The sequence below is a fragment of the Notothenia rossii genome (genome assembly GCF_949606895.1).
Source record: "Notothenia rossii genome assembly, chromosome: 2".
In the NCBI taxonomy this organism is placed as follows: domain Eukaryota; kingdom Metazoa; phylum Chordata; class Actinopteri; order Perciformes; family Nototheniidae; genus Notothenia; species Notothenia rossii.
This window is the reverse complement of record NC_136904.1, coordinates 38,711,003-38,733,941: the sequence shown is the minus strand read 5'-3', so window position 1 is coordinate 38,733,941 and position 22,939 is coordinate 38,711,003. Positions and strand designations below refer to the sequence as shown.

The 22,939-nt window shown below is 38.9% G+C and overlaps 1 long non-coding RNA gene across 1 annotated transcript; it reads left to right on the top strand.

The window, feature by feature from the left end:
• The first annotated feature begins 249 nt into the window (after nt 1-249).
• Nucleotides 250-2,140, top strand: LOC307029851. The gene is made up of 3 exons (XR_013805425.1): nt 250-341; nt 1,417-1,685; nt 1,781-2,140. It is a non-coding gene; the product is annotated as an uncharacterized lncRNA (long non-coding RNA).
• The last annotated feature ends 20,799 nt before the right edge of the window (nt 2,141-22,939 follow it).

The window sequence follows — 22,939 nt, the reverse complement described above, 5'->3', positions numbered from 1 at the left end:
TAACTTTCTCCCCCAAAAAAAGTCAGGATAACGGGTTAGTATCTCGTGCGCACGAGAAACTTTCTCTCGAGACTTTTTTTTTTCTCTGTTTTTTTTTTTTTTTTTCATGTCCCTTTAGGCTAGGGGCTCCGTTCACACATGTGTGTACAGAGAAAAAATAAAAATGCACATAGTCAACCTAACACTGGGCTAACATTGGGCACTGTCCTGCCCAATCACGGTTGAGTTATTTCAAATGTATCATTTTTCAACTGTCCAACTGTCAATCAAATGTCCCAACTGCCATTTCACCTCTGGCTGCTGTGGACCATGGATGTCAGCGGAGGAGAGTCTAACTCTAGGTAAGTTATACAGAAACAAAACGTTTTTAACAAAGTGAGCAGATATATTGTCATAATGTGAGCAAGCTAGGGGTCTAAATACATATTTTTAAACTTAAATAAATATGTTTTGCCAATGTTGAACGGCTAACTATTGTTTGAGTTTAGCTGCCTGGATGACAATTATTTTCCTTTAGGCCGTTCTTCTTCTTTTTTATTATATTTATTTTATCTTAACTTAATGTCTTTTCTGTGATCATTCTTCAATCGGCATTATATTGATAGCATTAGCAGCTATATGTTTAACGCTATCTAGCTACTTTGGCTAGGTTTCATTGTTCGGCCAGATGTGGCGAGAAAGTGCGAGTGAGGCTGCGTTGCTATACAGTCTCTTACAGTGCAAATACGTAACTTACTCGCACTAAAGTTATTTATTAGTAGTACGTGTACACTACAGTTTACCTGTTTCTGACTAAAACATCAGCCACTACTCTATACTTGCAAATATTATATTGTGTAGAAGGGAGATTTCATATCTGTCTCTTGTCGCTAAGGCAACTGTATGTGAGACGCAGCGTCACGCACGGCAGTTAGGCCTTCCCGATTTGATTGGTCGGAAGGGAAGGGCCGGCGGGCTTTCCTTCCGACCAATCAAATCGTTGGAAGGGAAGGCCGGCGTGCTTTCCTTGACATGTCCCTGACACAGCGGACTGCGGGTGTAGTATAGAGTGAGTGTAGCGTGCAATACTGTGTTTCACCACACATTAATTTAGAGGGGCGCTGTTTCAGTCTTTGTAAAATACTCACTGACAACAGCGAAGAGATGTTTTTAAATACAAATGAAAAATATAAAGAAATACCCTGCCTCCAGGAGAAAACGCCACTGGAGGCTGAGCAGAATCTCCCCTGTGCTTCTCAAGAAGTTGTCTTTATGGGTGAAGTTAATTAACTTAAAATTACCATACTGCTTATAATTTATATAAGGTGTGTATTAATGGGTTTAACTAGAAGATGATAGATGATGGCATTTAATTTAGTCTGGCATAATATGATTAGTCAACATCAGGATGAATTTGTCTTTTTCTTATAATTACAGGAAGCGGGAATGAGCTGCAGGAATCTGTTAAAGTCCTAGCAAAAAGTAAATTAAAAGAAAAATCTACAGTGTCCAAAGCACAAACCATGTCCTGGAAGTAACAGGTGAATTTGGATTTGTCCTTGATAGGATTTTAAAATACAACACAGACTTCAAAGAGTTTATAGATGTTGATAGAAGTGAGAATCAGTAACTTTGACAGATTCCAAGTGCACTTTTCTGAAGCACCGGATCTTCAGCCTGTCCTAAGAGAAGTCTGTCAAACTCAGGTATACATGTACCATGCTTGTTAAATTGTGTTTCAAAAAATCACACAGGCTAGAACTGTACTTTGTGCTGTGCTTGCTCTTATTGTTTTGTTCAGCCAAGAACCAGTTCTTCTGAATGGCCTAACTGATCTACTTAAGAAGAAAATTCCAGAAGTATTTGATGAACTGCAAAATGGCATTCTTACCGAGAAGACCAGCCTCAAACTTGTCAGAGTTTGCTTCTCTCACTTGGTAGAGAGGCATGGGTTGTAAGTATATGAATGTGAAATGTGTTTATACTGTATATAGGGGTTGGGACACTTTTCCCCTTAATTTCATTGCCCAACCATTTCTGTTTCAGGCCTGAAATTGTTCTTGTAATTTTTTTACGTTTAACTTATTCGTATTCATATTCTGTGAACAATGTATTTTATTTTGTTAATAAAATCCCTATCTTTCAAATTGAAACTGCTCTGCCTGCTAACTTTTATTTGTTGATACCATACTTACTATAGGGATGAATACATCATTATTAAAGCTAATTAACTATAGATTCACTATAAGATCACCATAGCCAACTCTATAGTATTACTATAGTAATTTTCTGTAGTGTTTTCCAAAAAACCATAGAAATAATATAGAAAGCAATATAGTGATACTACATAAAACTCAATAGTACAGCTATAGTAATTTCCTATCGTGGCCGAAAAACCATAGAAATACTACAGGAAACACTATAGTATAACTGTAACTTCACTATAAGATCACCAAAGGGGAGATGTACTGTCAAAGTGTATGAATAATGCATTGTTTCCTTGTTAACAAAGTGAACCATTATGTTGCATATATCACAAACACAACCCGGTATCACGGCAAGACGTGAACATGTGACGATTTACCATGCTGGGAGACGTGAAGATATCACCATTTCGTCCCTTCAAACGTGACAGTTACACGGTATTGTTAACCCATGTTAACCAGTGGAGAAATAACCGGAAATACCAAGCAAATGCTACCCCGACGTAATGATTTATTTTGTAATAGTCACACTCGATTACGCCGATTTTCTTGTTGCCCCAGCTGGTCGACACCTCTTTTAGCAGAAACAAAGGCTACATTAATGTATTAAATCGATGTTAATCCATGTGTGTGGATGTGGAATTAACGGACGTGACGTGTGATTGCGTTGCCAGGCAACAGCTTCGGTTCATGTTAATTTACAAACTCTTTAACGACAACCGTAGTTATACGGTTAAACATGTTAGAAGGCCTCACGAAATACTTTAATGTACATTAAAATGTAAATGTGAAGGAATGTGTGTATAACAAAATACATCTGTCATAAACGAAACCGGAAACAGACGTAGGCAAGATCCTCAGCTCGATGATTGGATGGTTTAGTGCAGTGATTCTTAACCACAGCGCCCCCCAGAGGGCCACCAAAAACTTTCAGTTTTGCACCTGTGGGCCGCAAGGGCCGCGAGACTGCGTGCAGCTTTCGACCACGTGGTGGCGTTTTTTTTTTTGTCAATGTATCTTTATTACCACTCAGTTGTTAACAAGCGCCAATACACATAGATGAAGCGGCAAAAATGGAGAAGTTTTTAAAAAGAAAAAATGAAGACGAATGTCCTGCCAACCCCCCCACCCAAAAGACAAAGTTTTTACGGAAATACAATCTCGACTTCATTAAATACGGTTTCGTAAATGGAGGAACAGAGGCAGTGCCAAAAGCCCAGTGTGTGGAGTGTGGGCTAATGCTGTCCAACGAAGCCCTCAAGCCCTCAAAACTACAGCGGCATCTAGAGACCAAGCACCCGAATCTCGTGGGAAAGCCGGTGGAATATTTTAAGAGGAAGGAAAGTGGGCTGCAGATGCAGAAAAGGTCTGTCGTGTCACTGACAAGCAACTCTAAATGTGCATTGAAAGCGAGCTACCTCGTAGCCAGACGTGTGGCACAGAGTAAGAAAGCATTCACCATAGCGGAGGAGTTGGTTCTGCCTGCCGCTGTTGATATGTGCCGTGAGATGGTCGGAGAGGCCGCTGCAAAAAAGCTGCTGACCATCCCACTCTCAAACGACACTGTGAGTCACCGTATCGCGGACATGGCATCAGACATACAGCATCAACTTATAGAAAGAATAAAAAGCAGCCCTTTTTTTTCTTTGCAATTAGACGAGTCCACGGATGTCACGAATGCTGCACTGCTGCTTGTTTTTGTTCGCTATCGCTGGGACAGTAGTTTGCACGAAGACATACTGTTTTGTGGAGAGCTACCAACACGAACTACGGCTCAGGAATGTTTCCGCTGCATGGATAACTACTTCACTGAGAACGGCCTGGACTGGCAGAACTGTGTCGGGGTGTGCAGTGACGGTGCAGCATCAATGACTGGCAGGCATCATGGTGTCATTAGACAGATCCTTGATCGTGCACCAGAAGCTAAATGGACACACTGTTTTCTCCACCGTGAAAGCCTTGCGGCAAAAAAGATGTCACCAGACCTCCACCAGGTGATGGATGTAAGTGTGAAAACCATAAACTTTATTAAAAACAATGCTGTGAACTCCAGATGTTTTGCTAAGCTTTGTGAGGACATAGAAGCAGATCATGTCCAACTGCTATATCACAGTGAAGTGAGATGGCTTTCCAGAGGACTGGTCCTCAATCGTTTGTTTGAACTGAGGAATGAGGTCTTCTCTTTTCTCAGTGAGAAAAAATCTAATCTTGTAGATTACTATGCTGACACAATGTTCACAGCAAAACTTGCCTACCTCTGTGACATTTTTTCACTACTGAACCAACTGAACACCTCACTTCAAGGAAGAAACAGCAACATATTTTGTGTTGCAGACAAAGTTGAAGCTTTCAAGAGGAAACTTGCTTTGTGGACCAAGAGGGCCCAGGAAAATAGGATGGACATGTTTCCACTTTTGTCTGACATTTTGGAAAACTCCCCTCAGGTGAAGATCAGCGACTCAGTCTCCCAGCACCTCTCACAACTGGCAGAGAAATTTGGTGACTACTTTCCTGAGGATCCCAGAGAGGGAAACATGTGGATTTTGGACCCATTTTCAGTGGATCCCACTGCAAATGATGTTGCTTTGCCCTCACACCTGGAATCCCAGCTTCTGGACGTTTCCACTGACAGCACTTTAAAGCTGCAGTGGGGCAAACTGGACCTGGGCTCATTCTGGGTTGCTGTCTCAAAGGAGTACCCATGTCTTGCACTGAGGGCTGTGAAACTCCTTCTCCCATTCACAACTACGTACCTGTGTGAATCAGGATTCTCCATTGTGGCCACAACTAAGACCAAAGCCCGAAACAGACTCAGAGCAACACTGGAGTCTACTCTGAGAGTGAGCCTTTCTCCCATTCCACCCAGACTGGATCTGATTATGTCTCAGAAGCAGGCCCAAGTGTCTCATTAAGAGGTCAAGATAAAAAGGGAGTTGTATTATTGTTGTTATTGTTGTTCATTGTTGTTATTATTTGTGTCATTGTTCATTTGTCACAGATATAAAGATTATTCTGGTTCTGCCATGCAAAAATGGAGACTGCTGAAGCAATTTTCAAATAGCTTTGCAGATTATAAGGCTATAGTTTCATTTGCACTTTATTTCAATTTCATTTAGTTTATTTATTTAATTTAAAAATAGATTTATATTATTTGAATGCATTTATTTTATCACCCCCTTTTATTGATTGATTGATTATTTATATATATATATATATATATATATATTTTATTAATTTAAAGTAAAATCCTAATATTGGTCTTTTTTATTATTATTTAAAAGCCTGACTTGATCCTTGACATTTTTTCTTGTCACAGCTTGATTTGGTCCAGGAATTATCAGCCTGTTCGGTGTCTTGATACAGTATGTGTAGGTTTACATACACATGTTTAATAAAAGTATTTGTGATGATCCCATTTTATCATGTCATTTTATTTGATAAGGTTTTTGCTTGTTAAACAGTTAGTGGATTTGGTTTATTATTGAATACAAATCAAACCGAGAATGAGGTCAATTAAACCTATACAGTGTTAATATTTAATGGGCCCCGGGCCACTTTGTACTATAAAAATTGGGCCTCAAGGTCAAAAAGGTTAAGAACCCCTGGTTTAGTGCACACTGGGATTTGGTGTTTATGCGATGTGAAATCGGAATTATTATTTTTTAAAATAAAATAATACTTTATTCCGAGTGCTTGCTTTTCTCTTTGAAAGTCATCACATAACGGCATTGTAATACACGGTTCGGCTGCATTAAATATTACATATCTGCCGTAGTTCTCTATTTATAGAGCCCTGCTGAGAAGACTTCTAGACAAACAGGAAGAGCTGCCGCCAAAACTGAAAACGTGACGTGGATCATAAATATATAAGCAATTAAACATTTTACATTTCTTTTCACACAATACGCCTCTCTGCAGTATCAACACTAATTCGGCTGACTTTTATATTTGATCCAATTGGTAGATAGGCTGTATTTACACCATAACGTTGCACAGCTGATAGAAAGGAACACCTCGTGGTTAAAGCACGTTATTGATTTTTATTATTTGTATTATTATCTATTATTATTATCCATGGAGGACCTCTACTCCCAGCGGCTCAGGAAGAAATCCCTCAGGATTATCAAAGACCCCCATCACCCCAGCCACAAACTGTTCCGTCTGGCAGGCGGTACCGCAGCATCCGGACTAAAACCACCAGACTCAGAGACAGCTTCATCCAACAACATCTGAACATTTGAAACAACATCCATAACATTCATCTGGCTGCTACTTAGAAATGATTGATCTAATATAGCATATTCCAATCACTTGTATATAGACTCTTATTGGTCTTATTACACTATTTCTACTTATTTACCTGCACTATTTTTTCAGCTTGTCTGTGTTATTGTGTTGCACTGTTGGAGAAGCCTTTGACCTAAGATTTTCATCGTCATAACTACACTGTAGCTATGTACGTATGACTAATAAAAGCCTTGAACCTTGAACCTTGAAGAAAAGGAAAGCATGCTAATAATAATAATAATATAAAATAACTGAGCAGATTAAAAAGTTTGGTGTTGAATAATGTATCGTAACAGAGATTCCTAGAACATTACTTCTTTGTTGATTTACATTTCCTTCTTCAAATATAAATTGGACATAATCAACATATTTGAATTGCAATTAGCTTAAAAGCACATCTAAACAACTGCACCCATAAGTGATTCCTAACACTTGAGAAATCAGTAGAAAATAGACAAAGCAAGTACAAAATGAATCAATTTATTTCACATTTTACCTTAGGTTAATTAACATAATAATAATATATTTCAATGCTTGAAGTGAACATGGAGTTGAGTATTGTTCTTTTACACTTCAATTGAGAATCAATTTTGAAGGTCATGATAAAGAACATCCAAGCACAAACACCTCATGACATCATCTGGTTATGTCATAACTTCATCTGCAGATAAATTATGACATCATCTGCTGATGATGTCATAACGTCATCACCAGATAAATTTTGACATCATCTGCCTTGATGTTGGATTGGAATTCGGAACATTCAAAACATGCAAGGGTGATTCACATTTATACTCTGGTACTCCCTAGGAACAGGTTGTGTTAATTGCAGGTCATTCGGATTCCCTAGATACACTAACTTCTAGAGAAAACTACATTCAACATACGAGCAATACAGTCTTTTATGGAGAAAAAATCTACTAAAGACAGGTACCGTTTAATACAAAGAAACACGGTTTCGTACAGACACACTTTAATTATTCTAACTACGCACAATTCAAGTCAAAACTAACTGTGCCATGGATGGAATAATTAGCCCAGTAGTGTGTGAGCAGGAAGCCGCTCAGAGGCCAGAGGCCAAACATATTTTCAGCAGAGCTAAACTTGTAGAGGTTATTAAACACTGGGAGTTCAAATATGAACTTCTGGACAAGTACGCAAAGGACCTGGCAGTGCAAAACAAGCACTGGGAGGTGAGTTGGTCTTATCACCAGAGTATGGTGGTTACCAGGATCGAGCAGAGGGAAGCTGTAATAAAGGGTTTGACACAATCAAACCAGTTGCTGGTGCAAAACAATGCAGGATTTGTGCGAGCTGAGAATGGCTGGCAGGAAGTGATCCACCAGAAGGACTCTGAAATCATGGGTCTGAAACAGGAGAAGGAATCTCTCTCTCACAGTGCCTCAGTGTCCACAAACTGGCAGGAGAAATACAATGCACTGAAGGAGGAATCTTCAAAGCGTCTGGAAGATAAAAAGGGGAAAAATGTTGAAAGCGTTGAGAAAGACAACAAGTCCCTGGCTGAGAGGATTAGAAAAGACTCGGCAGAGAAAAGAGAGTGCTGGGCTTCTCTAAGCAAACTGATCAAGGAGAAATTCCAGAAGATTGAGGAAAAGAAGTCACATCAGCAGGAAATGTCCACAAAGGTCCCGGCTGTGAAGCAAGAAATCCTGGAGGAGGAAGTCAAGGTCGAAATCAACCTGGAGGAGAAGTTACCTCAGGGCCCGGCGGAGCAACAACACAACGGGGAGACAGTGATGGTGCCAGAAGTCCGAAAGAGGGAGGATCAAATTAAGAACCCAGAAGATAAACCCATTGAGGACCTAGCTGAGACACATCACAGCCAGGCAGAGGAAGACACCTTAATGGAAGAAGATCAGGAGGAGAAGTTCACTGAGGAAGAGTCCACACAGGACGTGGTTCAGACTCCAGAGGTGGAGGATGAAGAAGAGGAAGAGTCCACACAGGAAGTGGTTCAGACTCCAGAGGTGGAGGATGAAGAGGAAGAGTCCACACAGGACGTGGTTCAGACTCCAGAGGTGGAGGATGAAGAGGAAGAGTCCACACAGGATGTGGTTCAGACTCCAGAGGTGGAGGATGAAGAGGAAGAGTCCACACAGGACGTGGTTCAGACTCCAGAGGTGGAGGATGAGAAGAAAGAACCAGAAGAGTTCCCAGACTTCCCGAAGACCGAGGCAGCAGAGGTAGAGCTGCAGACAGAGGAAAGCGGAGAGGAGATCCAACTTAGCCTCGTGGCAGCGGTGGCCATTAAAGACAAGAGCAGTGAAACCACAGAGGTGGAGGATGAGAAGAAGGAACCAGAAGAGTTCTTCTCCTTAAAGAAGACCAGAGAGGTAGTGCTGCAGAAAGACAAAAGCAGAAAGAAGAAAAAACAACAAAAGAAAAGAGTCAAGGACATCAAACTGGACGAGAAGTTCCCTGAGGCCCAGGCTGAGAAACAACTTAGCGTGGATGAGGAATTGATGAAACCAGAGGAGGAGTCCATAAATGACCTTGTTGTTGAGACACCAAATTGCTGGGAAATTAACTTCACACCAATTTGGAAGGTCAAACCGACAGAGGACAGCCTGGCCAATAAAGACCAGATCTGTGACACCCCAGAGGAAGAGGAAGAGGAAGAGGAGAAAGAACCAGAAGAGTCCCCCGACTTAAATCAGACCGAGGCCGGAGAGGCAGGCCTCCAGGAAATGGAAAGCGGAGAGGAGACAAAGCTTAGCTGGGCAGCAGTGGTGGCCAATAAATACAAGAGCTGCAAAACCAGAGAGAAGAAGATGGAGGAAGAGGTGGAGGAACTGGAAGAAGTCTCTGACCCAAAGCAGACCGAGGCCGGAGAGGAAGTGCTGCTGAAAGAGGAACAGGTGAAGGAGCCAGAAGAAGTCTCTGACCCAAAGCAGACCCCTGTGGAAGGAAAGCTACGTGTGGGGAAGAAAAGCAGAAAGGATAAGAAAAAAGAGAAGAAAAGAGAGGAGTATAATAGAAGCCACTGCTAGTTGTTTACGACGACAGTAGCTGCCTTTCTTCCCACTCTTCATCTCTCTTCATCTTCATCTTCCTCACCCCACCTCCATCTACCCTTCCTCCTCACCCTCTCTATCGTATTTCTATATCCATATGCCTCCATACACCTCAAGTCCCTCCCTCTATCCACCCTTCCTCCTTCACACTTTTCTTCTACACCCTCTCAATCATCTATCAGTTTGGGCTTTCCCTGGTGTTCAGGTTTTCCCGCATTACATTTGTCTAAATGTACTTTTTAAGTGCTCTTTTATTTTTGTAGAATTTAATTGCCAAGGCTCAAAAAGTCAGGCATTAAATTCAGATATGTGTTTTCATTCTATAATGTGATGTGTTGGTGACTAAGTGAAAGCACTGCTAACTGAAGAGGTAACACACTGTTGAATCAAGGGCTGCCAATCCAATTCAGGCAATCAGTCCATGAATTGTCGCACGCTTATGATTATTGTTGGGGAAATATTTTCCAAGGCCCAAACTTTGACCCAGTGTATCAGTTCATGCTGTCCTGACTGAGCACAGGCACCTGTAACCTTGGCTGCTGTGCTCTCAGTGTTGTGTCTCCCTGTTCCTGCCTGATGGCGTCAGCTGATAGAGGTGTTCTGATTCTATCTTGTGATGCAGCATGTTGATGATTCTCTCTGAACTAGCTAAATACATGGGTCTGGGGGAGAGCTCTTCAGAATTGACGTGGCAACTCTACCGTGAAGTCAGAACCTCTGACTCTTGGACTTGTTTGGTTAATTCTCCGGCCGAGGCTCCAAATAAACCATCAGTGTTTGCCATCCAGCTCTCCCCGTGTCTCCTTTGAGTCGGTGACTCCTCCTGCATTGCTACACAGAGGTTTCCCCCACAGTTATGATTATTAATATTATTGAACTGAAAAACATAAACGTTATTAATGATAATCACTCAAGATGTGTGCTTATTACAAGTTCATGTGTTTATTTGTGTTGTGGCTTGTTAAAGTGAATAACAATGCATTTAATGAGATACTGAGAAGTGTTGAGATCTTATCACTTTAATGAACTTTATGATCTGTAAAATACACTGTGTACTAATGACAAAGCATGCAAGAACAGATGTTTATTATCATGTTCAAAGTTCATTTTTGCATCTCTGTAAACAATGCTGTGATCCTGCAAAGACCATCAGATTTAAATAAATACAAAATCTTTCATTACTTTACGTGAACTTCTTGTCCGAATGATTGTTTTTACGAGTCATTGGGAGTGACTTAGAGAGATGGTTATAAACATGAAGCTGAACATTACCCTAATATATCCTCCTAGTGGTTAAAGCACGTTATTGAATGTTGTTGTTGAATACGTTTTATTAGATGAAAACATTTAAATATTAAGAGTAGCCTGTATACAAAATTTAAAATATCAAGAAGATACTGTAGTGATCTCAACAATAAAACAGTTTAGTGCAAGACGTCCAAAGATATTAACAGGAGGATGTGCAAACAGACAAACTAATAAGGCTTTATTGAAACATTAAAGAATACTTTAAGTTAAGGTCTTCTTTTGAATAAGAACAACACGTTGGGGTTATCCACAGATAAATATGAAGTCTGACAAAGTACTTAACGTCCAATATATTGCATAGTTTATTTTGGCACTTGACAATCACCTTCCCTGAATTTGACTCAGGTGTAACTAAAGTCTGATTTAAGGGTTGTTTATATTTCACATCATTAATCAGAATCTGCAAAGTCACTGAAATAAATGGTGGGGAGTAAAAATACCAGGTCAACCTCTGAATTGTAGTGGAGTAGAACAAAGTAGTATGCTGCTGTAACAAAAACATTTCCCAACTTGGGATCAATAAAGTATATCTTATCTTATCTTATCTTAAGATGATCGATGGCTACTGCCATATTTGCAAAATGTGCCTCTGAACCTTGACAAGTGCATGTTTCAGGCTTATCAATGAACAACAGGAGGGGTCACAGACATAAGACCAGCTTTATATAAAGCTCTTCTGACCTTAGGTGTCATGTGGGTATATTAATTCACCCATTTATTAATTATATGTTTTACATTTGATAACACCACTGTGTTTCGTATCCCCTAAACCTCCAGGGTGTACACAGTTTAATACTGGCAACTTCTAATTGTGGGAAATACGAAAACGTCTTATAAAGAGACGTGCCATAGAACATGTTGCGAAACACACAATAGCCAGCATGTGTACATGTACAATTCCAGTTTTGGAAAGTCTGCCGTGGTTCCATTCCATTTCCTTTGAGCTGTTTGATGCTCAGCGTAACCTTGTCGCACTGCCACTCCAACATCCAATCACAGGGCTTGAGGACTAATCACAGGGTTTGTAAAGCAAGGCGGATGTTGTAGTCCCAAACGATAGCTGGGGATTCTGGGTAGTGTAGTGTCTTCGGAAACTGTAGTGTCTAAACTCCGAAAAAACTATTTGTTTCTCTGAATCAAAGGTTAAAAACAAAAGCATTGTACACAATGTAAACCAATCAATATTGTGTAATTAACAAAGATAAACTGATGTTTTTTAGTGGATGATTAATGCAGATATCACTGTGTAATCATTTGACAGTGAGGGGAATACTGTATATCAGGTTTTATTATGAAAGCTTAGAGACCGGAAAAACTGTTTTCACCCACGCTAACTTTACATGGAAGCTGCATACACGTTATCCTGGCGAGACCTCAGATCCTCTTTGTAATATCTATCAAACTATAGATCCTACACATCGACTGGACGGGGATTCTAAGAGTACAATATACACTTCTCGCCAGAAATCGAATCAAAAAGCATTTTAATGGCCAAACTATTCCACAATTTAGGATTTTACAGAGAGGGTTATCTGTGAATAAACGTCCCTCCGGAGCGTTTGCAATGAACGGGCCGGGAGCATGTTGTTTCTTACATGACCACTAGAGCACTTTAGTGGTCGTGTAAGAAACAACATACACTTTAAAACGTGTCTCTGGGTCGTAATAAGGGGATGAACAATCGGCCAATATGGTCGTTTTTTGTAGGAGGAGAGGCTGGGTTGTACATAGAAAATAATGCAGGACGCTGTTTTGACGGTTGTTTATTTTGGCCTTAATCCTAGCATTTCATCTCTCATTTCTTGTAAACAAATATAATCTCCATCATGCTACCTGTCTCAATTGACAAAGTGGGTCTTTAAGTTTCTATATTGGGTCTGGTTATACTAAGATAATATTAAGTTAATCTTTCTCTTTTAAATAGCATGTGCCTTTGGTATTTCTCCTGGGGTTCACACACATACCGTCAAAAAAGTAAAACATAAAACAAAAAAAGCAACATGAATTAACTATTTTTCGTACACGCTTTGCATTGAAACTCACACATGAACACACACTATTATGTAATCCATAAAGCGCCCAATGAGACACACCAGGACTTTCTCTCACACACACACTCACGCATTGAGGGTCAGTGTGTGTGACCTGTGTGTAATGGGGTCGTGACCGCCTGCAGCTACTGTGGAGAACTCTGAGCTAAATACACCTGTCAGCACACACACACACATGCACGCAAACACACACACACACACACATACACACACACACACACACACACACACACACACACACACACACACACACACACACACATTTATTGTGCTTATGTCCGTCCACACCTTCCAGACAAAACAATTTACTTTATTAATTTGACTCATTGACACAATGAGTATCGGCGACCGATTAGGCGATTTTCTGTCAGAGAGGCTCGGGACAAATGTTTTGAACCAGATGAAGAAGAGATTGAACCAGAGATAGAGGACGATGTCTCAGAAATAGAAGACAACAGCGATCCAGACTATGAGCCTGACCAACAGTCAACAGACCAAGAAGAGGCCAATGAGGGAGATGCCCCTGAGGGAGAGGAGGGAGAGGCCCCACATTGAATGCAGTGAATGCTGAACTTGATGGGCCCATCGGTGGGTCCGGACCATATACTGTAGTCAGTGGTGGGCCGTCAGGGCCAGCAAGGCCTTCTCTGCTGGCCTAAACATCATCAGAATATAAATTAAATTTTGATATATTTTTTCCACAAATATGTATTAAATTATTCCCTGTAGTCTATTCTTTTCATTTCATAGCTTTCCTCTTGGTTGCGCTGCTTCCAGCCTCAGAACGAGATTTGGAGGGTTGGCCTTTATGTTAGAGCTTTTATCCAATCATATTTCAGCCATAATGTGTTGCCAGGGTCCAAGAAATCTGCCCTTAGGCCTTCAGAATCAACAGTGCGGGCGCCTGTAGATTAAAGTGAACGGAAACAAAACTGTGGCGTTAACCAATCAGATTTTGAGTTGGCGACAACGGGCCAGCTAGCAGGCGTACGATGACGTTAGCACGTGCACGTCTTTTGATTGGATACGCACTATTGAGAGGCAGAGCTATGTAGAGCTAGCAAACTCAACTTGAATTTGAACGAGCTAATTTGTGTAGATTTCTACAAGCTGTTTTTTTTCAACCCACAATGGCTGAAGGAGGAGAAGAGATCGATTTGGTCGCAGATATAATTACAACGCCATTTTCAAGACGAACTTTTCAAGAAAAGCTAGACATCGTGAGAAGAGAACGGCCAACCCCGACGCTAGCGAGCCTATCACAGCGGGGGAAAGGGTTTGTCCGCCACTTTCAAATCACTAACTACGAGCGGTACCCCTGGCTCACAGCCTCCGAGAGGCACTGCAAATTGTACTGCTGGGAATGCCTGCTATTTGCAACTGATCGATTTGGTGTTTGGAGCCACACTGGATTTGCAAACTTGAGTTGTCTAACCAAGGCAGCAACGAGACACCAAAGCACGGCTGGGCACTTACAAGCAATGGTGCTTTTGAAAACCTTTGGGGACACCCGAGTGGATCTACAGCTCAACGAACAAGTGCGCCGGGAAACGGAGCTCCACAACGAAAGGGTGAACAAAAATAGGGAAATATTGAAAAGACTGATTGATTGTGTCCTGTTTTTGGGTAAACAGGAACTTTCATTTAGGGGACACGATGAAAGTGCCGAGTCCAGAAACAGAGGAAACTACGTGGAGCTTCTTTCTTTGCTTGCTGAGAACAACACAGACGTGCATTACCACCTGTCCACAAACAAAGTGTTTACTGGGACGTCAGGCAAAATACAAAACGACCTGATTTATGCTATTGCTGAAGTGATGGGAGAAGAGATCAAAATGGAGATTAAAAAAGCACCCTTTGTCGCTGTTATGGTGGACGAAACGACAGACGTGGGTAATGTAGCACAACTGGCACTTGTCCTGCGTTATGTGACGGACACAGGTGTCAAGGAGCGGTTTGTCAGATTTGAAGATGTTACAAGCGGCAAGCGAGCTGATGACATTGCCGCTCTTATTTTCCGTTTCATGGAGGAATATGAATGTAGTCTGGATAAAGTTGTGGCACAGTGTTATGATGGCGCAGCGGTCATGGCATCTGGACTAAACGGGGTGCAGGCTAAAGTTAAGGAGAGGGCACCTATGGCCTTATTCATTCACTGCTATGCACATCGACTCAATGTAGTACTGACTCAAGGGGCCTCAAAGCTTAAAGAATGCAAGGTCTTTTTTGCCAGCCTCAATGGCCTTGCAGCATTTTTCTCCAGATCCCCTAAGCGCACGCAACTGCTGGATGACATTTGCAAGCGTCGTCTTCCTAATGTTGCAACAACGCGGTGGCAATATACATCGAGATTGGTCAATGCAGTCTTTGAGAAGAGAGTTTCCCTAAAGGAGGTGTTTGACCACATACTGGAACATCATGAGGAGTATGATGGGGATACTATGCTTAGCGCTGATGGATTTAATGCACGTCTGGATGATTACCGCGGTGAATTTGGTTTTAGGTTGGATATTCGACGGACATTCGCGGAACCGCCAACAGCGTCAGTTTCCCGGACCCGTCAGCAGCGTCAGTTTCCCGGACCCGCCAGCAGCGTCAGTTTAACGGGGAGATCTTCTCCGCAAAACGAGGCTTTCATTTAGGGACCATCAACAAATGACTTTTACAATTACACAAGAAAAATGTTCTTTTTAATAAATCGACAGCTTCTCGATCATGATGCGAATATGAAGCAAATTCACTCCAGAGCATACAGTTATTGAACACACATTTTAATACTTTAAATACGTTTTATTAATAATTTTGATGGAAACATTTGCTTATTTCTTCAATAACTTCCAGGTCATGTGACCTAATCACTCAAAATCAATGTTGGGTCAAAGAACTACATTGGCTAAATAAGACACACCTCTTTTTATTGCATTTTAATACTTAAAATATGTTTATATTAATATTTTAATGCGAAAATGACCTTATTTCTTCAATACCTTCCAGGTCATGTGACCGATTCACTCAAAATCAATGTTGGGTCAAAGAACTACACCGGCTGAATAGGACACACCTCTTTTTATTCAATTTTAACCCTCTAAATATTTTATATTAATATTTTGATGTTAAAATGAGCTTATTTCTTCAATACCTTCCAGGTCATGTGACCTAATCACTCAAAATCAATGCTGGGCCAAAGAACTACACTGGTTGAATAGGACACACCTCTTTTTATTGCATTTTAATACTTAAATAATTTGTATATTAATATTTTGATGCAAGAATTAGCTTATTTCTTCAATACCTTCCAGGTCATGTGACCGATTCACTCAAAATCAATGTTGGGTCAAAGAACGACACTGGCTGAATAGGACACACCTCTTTTTATTCCATTTTAACCTTCTAAATATTTTTATATTAATATTTTGATGGAAAAATGAGCTTATTTCTTCAATACCTTCCTGGTCATGGGACCGATTCACTCAAAATCAATGTTGGGTCAAAGAACTACACTGGCTGAATAGGACACACCTCTTTTTATTGCATTTTAATACTTAAATAATTTGTATATTCATATTTTGATGCAAAAATGAGCTTATTTCTTCAATACCTTCCAGGTCATGGGACAGATTCACTCAAAATCAATGTTGGGTCAAAGAACTACACCGGCTGAATAGGACACACCTCTTTTTATTCCATTTTAACCCTCTAAATATTTTTATATTAATATTTTGATGGAAAAATTAGCTTATTTCTTCAATACCTTCCTGGTCATGTGACCGATCCACTCAAAATCAATGTTGTGTCAAAGAACTACACTGGTTGAATAGGACACACCTCTTTTTATTGCATTTTAATACTTAAATAATTTGTATATTAATATTTTGATGCAAAAATTTGCTTATTTCTTCAATACCTTCCAGGTCATGTGACCGATCCACTCAAAATCAATGTTGTGTCAAAGAACTACACTGGCTAAATAGGACACACCTCTTTTTATTGCATTTTAATACTTAAAATATTTTTATATTAATATTTGAATGCGAAATTGAGCTTATTTCTTCAATACCTTCCAGGTCATGTGACCTAATCACTCAAAATCAATGCTGGGCCAAAGAACTACACTGGCTGAATAGGACACACCTCTTTTTATTCCATTTTAACTTTCTAAATATTTTATATTAATATTTTGATGGAAAAATTAGCTTATTTCTTCAATACCTTCCAGGTCATGTGACCTAATCACTCAAAATCAATGTTGGGTCAAAGAACTACATTGGCTAAATAGGACACACCTCTTTTTATTGCATTTTAATACTTAAAATATCTTTTATTAATATTTTAATGCGAAAATTAGCTTATTTCTTCAATACCTTCCAGGTCATGTGACCGATTCACTCAAAATCAATGTTGGGTCAAAGAACTACACCGGCTGAATAGGACACACCTTGTTTTATTCCATTTTAACCCTCTAAATATTTTTATATTAATATTTTGATGGAAAAATGAGCTTATTTCTTCAATACCTTCCTGGTCATGTGACCGATCCACTCAAAATCAATGTTGTGTCAAAGAACTACACTGGCTGAAAAGGACACACCTCTTTTTATTCCATTTTAACCTTCTAAATATTTTATATGAATATTTTGATGGAAAAATTAGCTTATTTCTTCAATACCTTCCTGGTCATGGGACCGATTCACTCAAAATCAATGTTGGGTCAAAGAACTACATTGGCTAAATAGGACACACCTCTTTTTATTGCATTTTAATACTTAAAATATTTTTTATTAATATTTTAATGCGAAAATGAGCTTATTTCTTCAATACCTTCCAGGTCATGTGACCGATTCACTCAAAATCAATGTTGGGTCAAAGAACTACACCGGCTGAATAGGACACACCTCTTTTTATTCAATTTTAACCCTCTAAAAATTTTATATTAATATTTTGATGGAAAAATGAGCTTATTTCTTCAATACCTTCCTGGTCATGTGACCGATCCACTCAAAATCAATGTTAGGTCAAAGAACTAAACCGGCTGAATAGGACACACCTCTTTTTATTCCATTTTAACCCTCTAAATATATTTATATTAATATTTTGATGGAAAAATGAGCTTATTTCTTCAATACCTTCCTGGTCATGTGACCGATCCACTCAAAATCAATGCTGGGCCAAAGAACTACACTGGCTGAATAGGACACACCTCTTTTTATTGCATTTTAATACTTAAATAATTTGTATATTAATACTTTGATGCAAAAATGAGCTTATTTCTTCAATACCTTCCAGGTCATGTGACCGATTCACTCAAAATCAATGTTGGGTCAAAGAACTACACTGGCTGAATAGGACACACCTCTTTTTATTCAATTTTAACCCTCTAAAAATTTTATATTAATATTTTTGATGGAAAAATGAGCTTATTTCTTCAATACCTTCCTGGTCATGTGACCGATCCACTCAAAATCAATGTTGGGTCAAAGAACTAAACCGGCTGAATAGGACACACCTCTTTTTATTCCATTTTAACCCTCTAAATATATTTATATTAATATTTTGATGGAAAAATGAGCTTATTTCTTCAATACCTTCCTGGTCATGTGACCGATCCACTCAAAATCAATGTTGGGTCAAAGAACTACACCGGTTGAATAGGACACACCTCTTTTTATTCCATTTTAACCCTCTAAATATTTTTATATTAATATTTTGATGGAAAAATGAGCTTATTTCTTCAATACCTTCCAGGTCATGTGACCGATCCACTCAAAATCAATGTTGTGTCAAAGAACTACACTGACTAAATAGGACACACCTCTTTTTATTGCATTTTAATACTTAAAATATTTTTATATTAATATTTGAATGCGAAATTGAGCTTATTTCTTCAATACCTTCCAGGTCATGTGACCTAATCACTCAAAATCAATGCTGGGCCAAAGAACTACACTGGCTAAATAGGACACACCTCTTTTTATTGCATTTTAATACTTAAATAATTTGTATATTAATACTTTGATGCAAAAATGAGCTTATTTCTTCAATACCTTCCAGGTCATGTGACCGATTCACTCAAAATCAGTGCTGGGTCAAAGAACTACACTGGCTGCATAGGACACACCTCTTTTTATTGCATTTTAATAGTCTAAATATTTTTATATTAGTATTTTGATGGAAAAATGAGCTTATTTCTTCAATACCTTCCAGGTCATGTGACCTAATCGCTCAAAATCAATATTGGGTCAAAGAACTACACTGGCTGCATCGGGCACACCTCTTTTTATTGCATTTTAATACTTTAAATATTTTTATATTAATATTTTGTTGGAAAAATTAGCTTATTGCTTCAATGGAGGATCCTGTGACCTAAGATGTTCATCGTCATAACCACACTGTAGCTATGTTCGTATGACAAATAAAAACCTTGAACCTTGATTCATGAATTAAAGTGCTACTTGTTGTTTTGCCCGCTGACCGGCTGGTCAGTAGGGCCTGGCTCATTTCGTGGCATCTGCAGGCAGTGGCAAGTACTTCCGGCATCTGCCACAGAGGCCGCTACTCCGTGGTATCTGTGGCAAGTATATGCCACAGATGTGGTATCTGTGGCAAGTATATGCCACAGCCACAACTTGCCGTGGCAAGTAAATGCCACAACCATGCCAGTATATGCCACAACTTATATATGCCACAACTTGCCGTGACAAGTATATGCCACAACTTGCCGTGGCAAGTAAATGCCACAAGTTAAGAGTTAAGAGAAGGTTTACGGTAGCTGCCACCCGCCTTCCGTGGCAAATGCTGATATTTAAACCCGTATTTATCGCGTAAAATGTCGCTGTTTTGGCATGACTTTATCGGACTGATCTGTACACAAGACTGATGATCTGTTACTGATGGTCCGATCATATTTTTTAAAAAGATTAAACATATGTTCTATAGGTTTTACTTGGAGAACGTGGTTTGTTAAAATAAATAAACGTGCTATTTTTATGATAATAGTCGGTACTCGAGTTGAGGGGGGATGGCATCCCCCCTGAAATAAAAACGGTTAAAATCATCCCCCTTCTAAAACGCATGGCGGGACCAATACGATTTTCATTGCCATAAGCAATAGCTGTGCACATGATATAACCTTTCACCCTTGATGGATTTCCATCATACATAATACACATAAGGATTATCTTATGTTAATGTTGGTATAGGCTACTTGACAGTAAGTGTGCTTCTATTGTTTGTTTTATATATAAATATATACATTCACTTGAAAAGACTGTAATTTCCTATTGTTACTGTTTTACTTTATGACAACTAGTGGTCATTTTCTGTGTTTTTGTTATGTCAGTGTTCATTTACTGAGTTTGTGATTTGTGACTTATTAATAAGGAAAACATCATCCTTAAAATTATTTTTTTAAATGTATTTTTAAATGTTCTAAATTTGAAAAAAATAGATACAAATAAACTAAAGTTAAAATCTTGTTTTTCATGCCCCAAGAGCAATAAAAACACTTAAAAAAATCCTGAGTGAGGCTTTCATAATTCATGGATGAAAGGGTTAAGAAAGACAAATATATGTTTCTATTGGTTTTAGTGAGATGGTTTATTTTAGTGTATTCTTACATATTCAGTAGGCTATATTGTTTATTCTTTAGATACTCTGTAGATAAATATCTACTAATAATGTGTAAATTATTTCCTGTTTCTTTTTATTATTATTATTTGCTGTAACGCAAAGATTTCAACATTTTAGATAAATAAATTAAATACAACGTATCATATCAAAATCTGTTTATGTTAATTAGCAACACAATGATTTGATATTTGCATGCATGACATATAACCTTTTTACTGATGCACACAAAAAGTTTTAACAAGGGTGTAATTATATTACATTGTAACCCTCTTTCCTCAACATATTAAATCAACTTTATACGGTTAAATGAGGATTGCTTGGAGTATCATGCTTGAGAACATTCTTCATGTTAATTGTTCACCACTTTCAAAACGCAATAAAAGATTGGATAAAAAAGCATGAATTGTGTCTTGATTTTTAATATACTGTCATGATTGTCTTAACGGAATAACATGGTTTGTTTGGATTCACCGATATCAATATCTAATAAGAATAATCTGAAGCATTTAAATAAAAATGTTCAACCAGAATTAAAATCAAAACAGATACAATGACATTAATCTGTTTATTAACAACGAAAATAATACAAATTAAGTACATATGCCTGGATTTAAAATAACACATTTATACATGTGTACAATCAAATATAACTGTCCTTTGCCTCATTTATAAAATATAAATCTTAGCATCTCACTAGCAGTGGCAACTGCAATCAGTTACAGCTGCCCTAAGTCTGTAGCCAAGTCTAATAACACCATTGTACACGTTGCTGTGTCAATACAGATATTTATTTTTAATTATTTGTCTTTACTAGTAACAATACACCTGGTTATCGTAGCAAGCAGTGGAAACTCCCCTCAAGAAGCGACAATTGCCAAGGGCTTGCGTTGCAACGCTCACTTGCCAATATTTCTTTTTTTATTACAATATAGGCCTATGTTTAGCATACTATCATAGATATAGCACGTTTGTTTATTTTAGCAAACCACGTAGGCTATTCCAAGTAAAATTGAATATAAATGATAATTTATTATCTTTTTGAAAAATAGAGATCGCACATCAGTCCTGTGTACAGATCAGTCCGATAAAGTCATGCCTAAACAGCGACATTTTACACGATAAATACGAGTTTAAATATCAGCATTTGCCACGGAAGGCGAGTGGCAGCTACCGTAAAACTTCTCTTAACTCTGGCATCTTGTGTCAACTCCCGTTCAGCATGCGCAAATGCCACGGCAAGTTGTGGCATATGCTTGCCACGGCAAGTTGTGGCATATGCTTGCCACGGCAAGTTGTGGCATCTGTGGCATTTACTTGCCACGGCAAGTTGTGGCATATACTTGCCACGGCAAGATGTGGCATATGCTTGCCACGGCAAGTTGTGGCATCTGTGGCATTTACTTGCCACGGCAAGTTGTGGCATATACTTGCCACGGCAAGTTGTGGCATATAGCCTACTTGCCACGGCAAGTTGTGGCTGTGGCATATACTTGCCACAGAGGCCACAGAGTAGTGGCCTCTGTGGGAGATGCCACAAATGCCAAGGCACATGCCACGGCGATGTAGTGGCAACACTCATTGTGTTCTAGTATGATAAATAAAATAACATTGTACCTTGAAAATCAATGCATTCGTTCATTTGACACGTTGGTGGTTTTAGGTAGGCTATACAGCGACCCCTTGTGGTTCTAGTGTGAAGTAAAAGTAGAAGTAGCCAACCTAAATGTTGGAATACTCTGTTACAAGTAAAAGTCATGCATTAAAATGTTACTCAAGTAAAAGCGCAAAATGATTAGCATAACAATATACTTAAAGTGCATATTACATGTCTTCATTATAATGATTGATCATGAAAGTGTTCTCAAAGCTGGTAAAGGTGCAGCTAGTTTGAATGACTTTGTATACTGTAGTAGGGTATCTTGTGAATTTACTCCAGGAGTAACTATAAAGTCTTATTTAAGACTTGATTAAATGTATCATCATTAATCAGAATCTGTAGTAAGTAACTAAAGGTAGTGTATTAAATAAATGTAGGGGAGTAGGCTACAATTACACAATTTACCTCTGAATTGTAGTGGGGTAAGTAGCCTACTACGTAACATACCATTTACATACTCAACTAAAGTACAACTAGGCTATTTCTAAATCACAAGTACAGTACTTGAGTATACAAGTTAGCCTATTTCCCACCTCTGGTCAACAATGTTAGATCTTTATGTCAACTTACTAATAATATATCTTGAGTATTATCATAAAAATAGCACGTTTATTTATTTTAACAAACCACGTTCTCCAAGTAAAACCTATAGAACATATGTTTAATCTTTTTAAAAAATATGATCGGACCATCAGTAACAGATCATCAGTCTTGTGTACAGATCAGTCCGATAAAGTCATGCCAAAACAGCGACATTTTACGCGATAAATACGGGTTTAAATATCAGCATTT